This window comes from Chiloscyllium punctatum, chromosome 36 (assembly GCF_047496795.1).
Source record: "Chiloscyllium punctatum isolate Juve2018m chromosome 36, sChiPun1.3, whole genome shotgun sequence".
Classification (NCBI taxonomy): Eukaryota; Metazoa; Chordata; class Chondrichthyes; order Orectolobiformes; family Hemiscylliidae; genus Chiloscyllium; species Chiloscyllium punctatum.
Genome location: NC_092774.1, coordinates 12,312,913 through 12,322,985, shown reverse-complemented (window position 1 = coordinate 12,322,985; position 10,073 = coordinate 12,312,913). Strand labels below are relative to the sequence as shown.

General features: G+C 43.7%; 2 protein-coding genes and 1 long non-coding RNA gene across 4 annotated transcripts in view; all 3 read right to left on the bottom strand.

Annotated features, from left to right (window-relative positions):
- The window catches only part of LOC140460003 (uncharacterized), a 110,865-nt gene that overhangs the window by 48,871 nt on the left and 51,921 nt on the right, over positions 1-10,073 (bottom strand). The window lies entirely within an intron of this gene.
- The window catches only part of LOC140460766 (uncharacterized), a 68,168-nt gene that overhangs the window by 34,783 nt on the left and 23,312 nt on the right, over positions 1-10,073 (bottom strand). The gene's annotated exons all lie outside the window — the stretch shown is intronic.
- The window catches only part of LOC140460804 (uncharacterized), a 38,379-nt gene that overhangs the window by 8,129 nt on the left and 20,177 nt on the right, over positions 1-10,073 (bottom strand). The window contains exon 3 of one of the 2 annotated variants that reach the window (XR_011954342.1): positions 4,396-4,507. The exons of the other annotated variant lie outside the window; for it this stretch is intronic. This is a non-coding gene — a long non-coding RNA (uncharacterized lncRNA). The remainder of the gene's footprint in view (positions 1-4,395; positions 4,508-10,073) is intronic. 2 annotated transcript variants of the gene reach the window in all.

Here is a 10,073-nt window from a genome sequence, read left to right as displayed (position 1 = left end):
CCTGAGGGACAACGTTTTGGTACAGGGTGGTTTGCATATGGAATTAACTTGCTGAGGAAGTGGTAGATGCGGGGACAGTTACAACATTGAAACGACATTTGGATGGGTACATGAATAGAAAGGTTTAGAGGAATATGGGCCAAATGTAAGTAAGTGGGACTAGTTTAGTTTGGGAATCCTGGTCGGCATGGACGAGTTGGACCGAAGGGTCTGTTTCTGTGCTGTCTACCTCTCTGAACCAGAAGTGATCTTATTGAAACCAGTAGAATTCTGAAAGGGGCTTGACAGGATAGATGCCGATAAAATGCTCCTTTGTGGGGAGGGTCATAGAATCCCAACAATGTGGAAGCAGGCCATTCGGCCCATCTATTCCACACTGGCCCTCTGAAGAGCATCCCACCCATTCCTAACCCCTTTCCCCGTATTTCCCATGGCTAATCTATCCTAACTTGCACATCCCAGGGCACTATGGGTAATTTAGCACTGCCAATCCACCCTAAGCAACACCCTAAAATACAGAAGAGGAAGTGTTGGATGTCTTGAAACATAAAGGTGGATAAATTCCCAGGACCTGATCCGGTGTAGCCTAGAGCTCCGTGGGAAGCTAGAGAAGTGATTGCTGGGCCTCTTGCTGAGATATTATCATCAATAGTCACAGGTGAGGTGCCGGAAGACTGGAGCTTGGCTAACATGGTTCCACTGTTTAAGAAGGGTGGTAGTCCAGTAAGCCTGATGTCATTGAGGGGAAAGTTGTTGGAGGGAGTCCTGAGGGACAGGATGTACATGTATTTGGAAAGGCAAGGACTGATTCGGGATAGTCAACATGACACTGTGTGTGGGAAATCATGTCTCACAAACTTGATTGAATTTTTCTGAAGAAGTAACAAAGAGGATAGATGAGGGCTGTAGATGTGATCTATATGGACTTCAGTAAGGCATTCAACAAGGTTCCCCATGGGAGACTGATTAGCAAGGTTAGATCTCATGGAGTACAGGGAGAACTAGCCATTTGGATACAGAACTGGCTCAAAGATGGAAGACAGAGGGTGGTGGTGGAGGGTTGTTTTTCAGACTGGAGGCCTGTGACCAGTGGAGTGCCACAAGGATCGGTGCTGGGCCCTCTACTTTTTGTCATTTACATAAATGATTTGGATGCGAGCATAAGAGGTACAGTTAGTAAATTTGCAGATGACACCAAAATTGGAGGTGTAGTGAACAGCGAAGAGGGTTACCTCAGATTACAACAGGATCTGGACCCGATGCGCTGAGAAGTGGCAGATGGAGTTTAATTCAGATAAATGCGAGCTGCTGCATTTTGGGAAAGCAAATCTTAGCAGGACTTATACACTTAATGGTAAGGTCCTAGGGAGTGTTGCTGAACAAAGAGACCTTTGGAGTGCAGGTTCATAGTTCCTTGAAAGTGGAGTCGCAGGTAGATAGGATAGTGAAGGCAGCGTTTGGTATGCTTTCCTTTATTGGTCAGAGTACAGAAGTTGGGAGGTCATGCTGCGGCTGTACAGGACATTGATTAGGCCACTGTTGGAATATTGCATGCAATTCTGGTCTCTTTCCTATCGGAAAAATATTGTGAAACTTGAAAGTGTTCAGAAAAGGTTTACAAGGATGTTGCCACTGTTGGAGGATCTGAGCTACAGGGAGAGAGGCTGAACAGGCTGGGGCTGTTTTCCCTGGAGCATCTGAGGCTGAGGGGTGACATTATTGAGGTTTACAAAATTACAAGGGGCATGGATAGGATAAATAGACCAAGTCTTTTCCCTGGGGTCGGGGAGTCCAGAACTAGAGGGCATAGGTTTAGGGTGAGAGGGGCAAGATATAAAAGAGACTTAAGGGGCAACATTTTCATGCAGAGGGTGGTACATGTATGGAATGAGCTGCCAGAGGGTGGAGGCTGGTACAATTGCAACATTTTAAGAAGCATTTGATGGGTGTATGAATAGGAAGGGTTTGGAGGGATATGGGCCGGGTGCTGGCAGGTGGGACGAGATTCGATTGGGATATCTGGTCGGCATGGATGGGTTGGACCAAAGGGTCTGTTTCCATGCTGTACATCTCTATGACTCTAAAAGCAAGTTGGAGACAAGTAAAAAGGCCCAACCAGGCAAGGAGGTGGTTAACAACCTGAGGGCATCCCTCTTAAACCATGCATCTTGTTTGTTTACAAATTAAACATGCTTCAGCTCTTTTCCTATCTGCTTTCTGGAAATCTGGGTGACACCAGGTTTGTAATACAATATTAACCATTCCCTCCTTGCCCACGTGTGTACAGTACTGCACATAATCAATTGAAAAAGGTAGCAGCAAAGAAGGAACACAAAGTAGTCCATCAGGGGTCACCCACATTTCGGTTTGAGTATCGAGGGAGTACCCTGTTTGAGGCCATAGTTTGTGCTGCTCAGCAGGGGGTGCACCCTGTGATTTCAGTCCCATACCCAGGCCTGGCATTTCTATCCCCATATTGTCTCTGTCGGGGTTTTGCTGGGGACCCAATGGGACCAGAGGTTTGGGGTGTCAGGCTGCCTGCTTGGCAGCAGCATCCATCTGCTCATTCCTTTGGAGACTGTATCCATTGCCTCAGCATGAGCTGAACATCTTGATAGCTGCCAGATTGATTGGACAAAACAGCATTACTGTTCGTCTGCCCCATGGGGGTTAAAAATCCTCTCCGTTCCCCCAAGTCTCTGTAATCATGGGTCACACCAAAAGCACAGTGAGAGTTGAAGATTTCTACCCCCAGGAGGGGTCTCTCAGTTCCGAGATCGGTCAAATGAACACTAGGATTATGGTCTGCTTCAGCAAGGTTTCACACTTTAATTTGTAATGGCCGGGCAAAGATTTGTCCAGCAACACAACACAGATATTAAAAGATTCTGTGTTCCTTGGACAAACTGTGTGATTAACATGGAATAAAATATCAATTTTCATGTGTGTCTTAAGAGACCATACAGCCTTAATTGCAGAATACTCCAATAAAATGTAATAAAATTACATAATGGACAACAGATTAACCCAATGATATTTCCTGGGAAATAATGTTGTTTCACACGCATTATCTCCTCATACCTGTGCTTCAAGGTTAGCTAGGATGGTCAGTAATGTCCTATCTACCTTAATTAGGTCCATACAATGAAGAAGGCATTGTTTGCTTAATCTGTAATTCAGTTCGCTCAGGAATGCAGAAATGCAGCTTTTAGCCATTTTAAACACAGTGTTAATTTGCAGCCTGAAGCCATGTTGTTCTATTACTTTATATTGAGATGCCATTTTGTGATGAATAAAAGCTCCTGACAACAGCCTAAATCTCGGTATTAGATCCTCATCTGGTGTGGACCTGCTCCGTCACTCAAAACAAAACTCAATTTACAATTTCAGGCCATACGTGCTATTCTGCTAAATTAATCCAGTTGATTTGTTTTTGTTTAAAAGTGTGAAAACCTCGTGAACAGTTCTTCCAGTTAATCACTGGATATTCAAATTTCTCTTCAAAATTAAAGATCATAACAAAACTGGGTGTCATTGTGGGATTTTGAATCTGGAGGGTGTGCTTGTGAAGTTTGAATGAACGATATTTCAAAGTGAATGTTATCGTGTTCAGTATTAAGACTTTCTGGAGATGAAAAATTTGCCCTTGTGTGTTTTGCAACATTTAACCAAGGTCAGTTCTATAGAATATGCAGACAGGTTGATGTGAGAGTTGAGAGCTGGGGCAAACATCAGAAATAATGGAGGCAGGAGCACAGCAATTAGAGTGAGAAAGTTAGCCAAAAATATGAAAACAGGAAGGAAAGTTTCGTCACTTTGTTAACTTTTTTAAGAAAAGCTAAGTGTTGGTTCTGTAAAAAATGAGTCTGGGGATTCAATAAAGGAGGATAAAGAGATGGCAGATTAATTAAAAAGAGCTTGAATCTGTCTTCACTAGAGAGGATACAAGTAACACCCTACAACTAGCTGGAAATCAGGAATTGAAAGGGAAGGAGGAACTGAAGACAATTACAATTACCAGGGAAGTAGTACTGAGTAAACTGTTGGAACGACAAGCTCACAAGTCCCAGGGGTCCAAAGGATTTCATTCTAGACCCTTAAAGAAAAACTAACTGGTGATATAGTTAATGCATTGGTTTTAATTTTCCAAACGTCATTAGTTTCAGGGAAGGTTTCTGTAGATTGGAAAACTCCTTTCTTCAAAAAGGGAGACCGAGAACAGGACACTGCAGACCATTTACTTTAACATATGCCATTGGGAAAATGTTCAAAGCTATGATTAAAGATGTGATGACAGGACACTTGTACAAGTTCAAGGTAATCAGGCAGCGTGAATGTGTTTTTGTCAATGGGAAATAATGTTGTAATAATGTTTTGAAGAACTGCCTCTCCCACCTGTGACTGAGCTGATAAATCTCATGGACCGACAGGGAATCGAATTCGTTAGCACAGTCCCCGCATTTCTACGACTTCTCTGTCGTTCTGGTGTCCTTTTGGCTCCCTGTTTCTGATGAACAATTGAAACTGTGATCACACTCAGGAAATGTGTGCAGTTACTCTCTGCTGCGACAACTATAATGTTACTTCAGTCTGTGTAACTGGTTACAGCTCCATCCCATAGACAGCTCACTGGGGCACACTCTCTCTCAACAAGGACAAAAGACATACAAAAGTGGAGTAACCAGACAAAACGCAGAAGCAATAAAATGTCGAACCACAGGGGAAAAAAAATTGTGGCTCTACCCCTTTTTTTCCCTGTTGGCATTTGGACACTTCAAATCTGTCAATAACAGCAGCAGCCTCAAAAAGCATACTGCGCATGTTTGCCGGTGTCAGCAACGCAGTACGCATGCTCGCTGGTGTCAGCAAAAACTGGTGCGCATGCTAATCGCTATCGGCAAATAAGGCGCGGGACCCTCTTTTGATTGACCAATAGGGAACAAAGGAGGACCGGAAGGACGTTGGTCCTCCTGCCAATCAGAGTCACCCCATTGTCTGAATGCGGAAGTTGGACCATGAGGTTCTGAAGTTGCTGCTGCTCGTGTCTGAATGAACATTGAGCTTCATCCCAGACTGAAAATTCCTCCCTCTGTCCATTATCTGGGAGTACGGCACTCTCTTCTCTTGTCACCTTTTCCATTTATTTTTTTCATTCTGGGATTCAGTTGTTGACTTGCAGCAACTAAAAGGAAAGGGAGTGTGTCGGGATGGGGACAGACTCTGGAAACGGTGCTCCAGGTCTGTGTCTCAATTGGCAAGATACATAGGTAGGAGGCTGGAAGAACACAACAAGTCAGGCAGTATCAGGAGGTGGAGAAGTCAACGTTTCGGGTGTAACCCTTATTCAGGATTGGGGATGGGTGCAGGGGGCGATGCAGATAAAGGGTGTGCTGGGTGGTGAAGTGGGCACAGGTGGAGACAGGTAGAGGGTTCGACCTAGGCAAAAGGGAGGACTGCAGATGATGGAAACCAGAGTTTAGATCAGAGTGGTGCTGGAAAAGCACAGCAGGTCAGGCAGCATCCGAGGGGCAGGAAAATCGACGTTTCGGGCAAAAGCCCTTCATCAGGAATTTCCCCAGGGTAGGGGAGTCCAAAGCTAGAGGACATATGTTTGAGGTGAGAGGGGAATGATTTAAAAGAGACATGAAGGACAACTTTTTCACATAGACAGTTGTACATGCGTGGAACGAGCTGCCAGAGGAATTGGTGGAGGCTGGTACGATTATATTTAAAATGCATCTGGCTGGGTACATGAATCGGGATGGTTTGGAGCCGTGTGGGTCACATGCTGGCAAATGGGATTAGATTAATTTTGGATATCTGGTCATCACGGACAAATTGGGCCAAAGGGTCTGTTTCCATGCTGTATGACTCTTAATCATCTTTGGTGAAAGCAGAAGTGTGGTTGTGAAGACTAGAGTTTCAGAGCAGCTTTCGAAGATGTTTTGCCCTTACTGGGATCAGAAGAATACAATGAAATCTTGCATTTGTGAGAGAGCAACTGAGTAAAGGGAGTACATCTGCGATTTTGGTGGAAAATGGGAATTCATTGCACTGTGGGGATGAAGCCCTACCCTATCCAGTTATTTCAGCTGGTGGATGAGACTTGGCAGTTCACACAGGCAGTCAATCCAGTAATATTTTGTAAATTCCACTTTGGAAATAGAACCAGTCTGATTCAAGATTGGGGTACAGATAGACTCTGACCTCACACCTTTAATGCATTGTCTAAGCTGCGATGACACCTTTTGTTATAAAACCTTGTTATCTCAAAAAAGTGTCTTACAGGAAGTTCTGGGATTTACATATTAATGATACCTGCAACCCATTCTGAAATATGAAAGGTTTAACAATCCAGGTTTGTTCAATATATCATTTCAGTGGCAGGACACCGTAATGTTTTTCTATAAATTCTGTACCTTATGATCTTATTCTCCACAACCACCTGATGAAGGAGCAGCACTCCAAATGCTGGTCCTTCCAAATAAACCTGTTGGACAATAACCTGGGTGTGTGTGATTTTTTTTAAACTTTGTCCAGGTTAGGTTGGATTGATCATGCTAAAGTACTCACATTGCTCAGGGAGGTGCAGGTTTGTGTGAATTGGCTGTGCTAAATTACACACAGTGTCCAGGGATGCGCAGCTTAGAATGGATTGGCCACGCTAAATTACCTATAGTTCCCAGGAATGTGCAGGTTAGGATTAATTGGCCAGGTCAAACTATTCAGAGTGAAGATCTAGACCCCTCTTAAGGGGCCTTTTGGTTCGCAATTGGTCTAAAGAATCAATGAAATGCAGTCTGTACAAAGCAAGGTTATCAGTTTAATAAGGCATCTTGACCCAATTCTGTCCAGCAACACAGTGATTAAAGCTTCTGTGTTCCATGGCGAAGTTGTGCAATTACATTTGAAAATGACACGTTATTTATTTAGGTTTTTTAAGAGACAGTACAGCCTTAATTACAAGAAAAGACCAATCAAATGTAATAAGGTGACATGATTTAGAGCAGGTTAATCCAATGATATTTCCTGGGAAAGGGGTCTTAATTACATAAATCATCATGCCATGGTAGCAGCTCAAGGTTAGTTCAAATGGTCAATTAATGTGTCAGTGTTCATTTTAAACAAACTCCATTGTCCTCTTATCTTTGGATTGTAGCTTAATTCTGCAAAACAGCAGGACAAGTTCACAGAGTTCAATCATTATTCTCAGCCATTTTGTGTATTATTTTAAATTGAAAAGCCATTTTGTGGTTAGTAAAAACCTACATATACTTGTTGAGTCTGACAATACCCTAAATTCAAATTTTAGATCCTCACCTGAAGCATCAGAGTCTGAGGGGTGACCTGATAAACGTTTGTAAGAGGCATGGATATGGTGAATACCCAAGGTCTTTTCCCCAGGGTAAGGGAGTCCAAAGCTCGAGGGCATATGTTTGAGGTGAGAGGGGAATGATTTCGAAGGGACCTGAGGGGCAACTTCACACAGAGAGTGGTGCATGTATGGAACGAGCTGCCAGAGGGAGTGGTGGTGGTTGGTACAATTACAACATTTAAAAAGCATCCGGATGGGGATATGAATAGGAAGGGTTCGGAGGGATATGGGGCACATGCAGATAAATGAGACTAAATTAGTTTAGGATATCTGATCAGATGAATTGGACCAAAGGGTCTGTTTCTGTGCTGTACGACACTAATCGTCTTTGGCGAAAGCAGAAGTGTGGTTGTGAAGACTGGACTTTCAGAGCAGCTTTCAAAGGTGTTTTGTCTTTACTGGGAGCAGAAGAAGTTACAATGAAATCTTGCATTTGTGAGACAGCGACTAAGTGAGTGAGTACATCCCAGATTTTGGTGGAAAGTGGGAATTCATTACACTGTGGGGATGAAGCCAGACCCTATCCAGTCATTTCTGCTGGTGTGTAAGACCAGACCTCAAGACTAGGGGGAGTAGATTTAGGACAGAGATGAGGAGGAGAAAGTGAGGACTACTGCTCTTCCTGGACTATAGTGAATCTATGGAATTGTCTTCATTAAGTATATTCAAAATGGGCTTTTGCTTGGTTGGGGAATTAAGGGTAATTGGGGCAATGCTGCTAGGAGGAGCTGAGACGATGGATAGATCGGCCATGATCGCAATGAAGAACGGGGCAGGCTGGATGGGCCAAATGGCTGACTCCTGCTTTTATTACTGTGAAACTATTTCCCATGGCTAACCCACCTAATCTGCACGTTACTGGGCACTATGGGTAATTTAGCACAGCCAATCCAACCGAATCCGCACAACACTGAACACTGGGTAATTTAGCATGGTCAATCCACCCGAACCTGGACAAAGTTAAACATCACATAACACCAGGTTATAGCCCAACAGGTTTATTTGGAAGTACTAGCTTTCGGAGCACTGCTCTATCATCAGGTGGTTGCGGAGTATAAGATCAGAACGCACAGAATTTATGGAAAAACATGACAATGTCCTGCTACTGAAATGATATATTGAACAAATCTGGATTGTTACCCCTCTCATCTTTTACAGTGGGTTGCAACTACCATTCATATGTAAATCTCGATAACATAAGGTTTTATAACAAAAGGTAACAACATCTGGGCGGCACGGTGGCTCAGTGGTTCTTAATTCTGCCTCACAGCGCTTGGGACCCAGGTTCAATTCCAGCCACTGGCCACAGTCTGTGTGGAGTTTGCACATTCTCCCCGTGTCTGCATGAGATTTCTCCAGGTGCTCCGGTTTCCTCCCACAATCCAAAAATATGCAGGTGAGGTGAATTGGCCATGCTTAAATTGCCCAGTGTGTTACATGCATTGGTCAGGGGGTAAATATGGGGAATGGGGCCTGGTGGGTTACTCTTTGGAAGGTTAGTGTGGACCTGTTGGGCCAAAGGGCCTGTTTCCGTACTCTCGGGAATCTAATCCAATCTCAGCTCAGACAATGCGTTAAAAGTCAGAGTCTGTCTTTATCCCCACCTTGAATCTGACTAGTTCTGTTTCTAAAGTAGGAATTTATAAAATACAATATGTTCTGACAGCTTGCAGATTGTGCATTTTTGAGCAAAATAGAATTTATCTGAAAATATAATTCTGCAAATGCAAATTCACCCCCAAGGACTTGTGTATACTTACAGCAAAAAAGTTTATTTCCGTGCTGTGTATCTCTGTCTATTTGGTAACAGATGCTTTATTTCTGTTGGTGTAAATATTGTTGTAAATCATAGCTATGTACTAACAGTTACATGTAAGGGAAAGAGAATTCCTCAAGTAGGGCACTATCAGAATCCTGGGAGACCCCTATTTCTGGTTTACTTCCTATTGACAAACATTAAGCATGAGCACGTATTTATTTCTGTTTTTTTTTGTTTCACTTTTCTTGTTTGATTCCCTGGTACGACTACACTCTGTGACTGGTCGGTTGTCAGGCTGGGAGGTAGTGGATTGGGTTTCGATTGACTGAATATTGAATTGTTCTGTAAGGTGAAAAGGGGTTGAGGGGTGGGGTGTTGGGGAATCAAAACTTCAGCAGAGCTGAACATCTTGCTGTGTGAGAACAGGGAGATCAACAGAGGACGGAGAAGCCAGGACCTGAAATCCGACCTGACACCGGATTACTGTGATCAGTGTTTTGATTTGCAATGCCAACCCTCTACCTTCACCTAGCTTCCCGTTTGACTACCCCCTCGACGTTCAAGGACTAATCCTTGTCGTCCTGAAGCCACGTCTCTGTAAGGAGTCTCAGACCATAATTATTCTCTTCAATGTGTGCAGTCAATTCATTCACTTTTGTAACAGTGCAGCATACATGCAGACACCCTGTTTTCGGTTTAGATCTTTGCAATCCAGATTTAATTGCTGGTACATTTCCTCTCCTTGTCTCCATCATTCTGTGATGTTCATTTCCCACATCACTACATTGCTCACTGGCCTTGATTGGGATTGGCCGTGCGAAATTACCCATAGTGCCCAGGGATGTGCAGGTTAGGTGTATTTGTCAGGGTAATGTAGAGCAGTATGGGTGGGTTCCCCTTCAGAGGGTTAGGTGTGGACTCATTGGGCCGAGTGGCCTG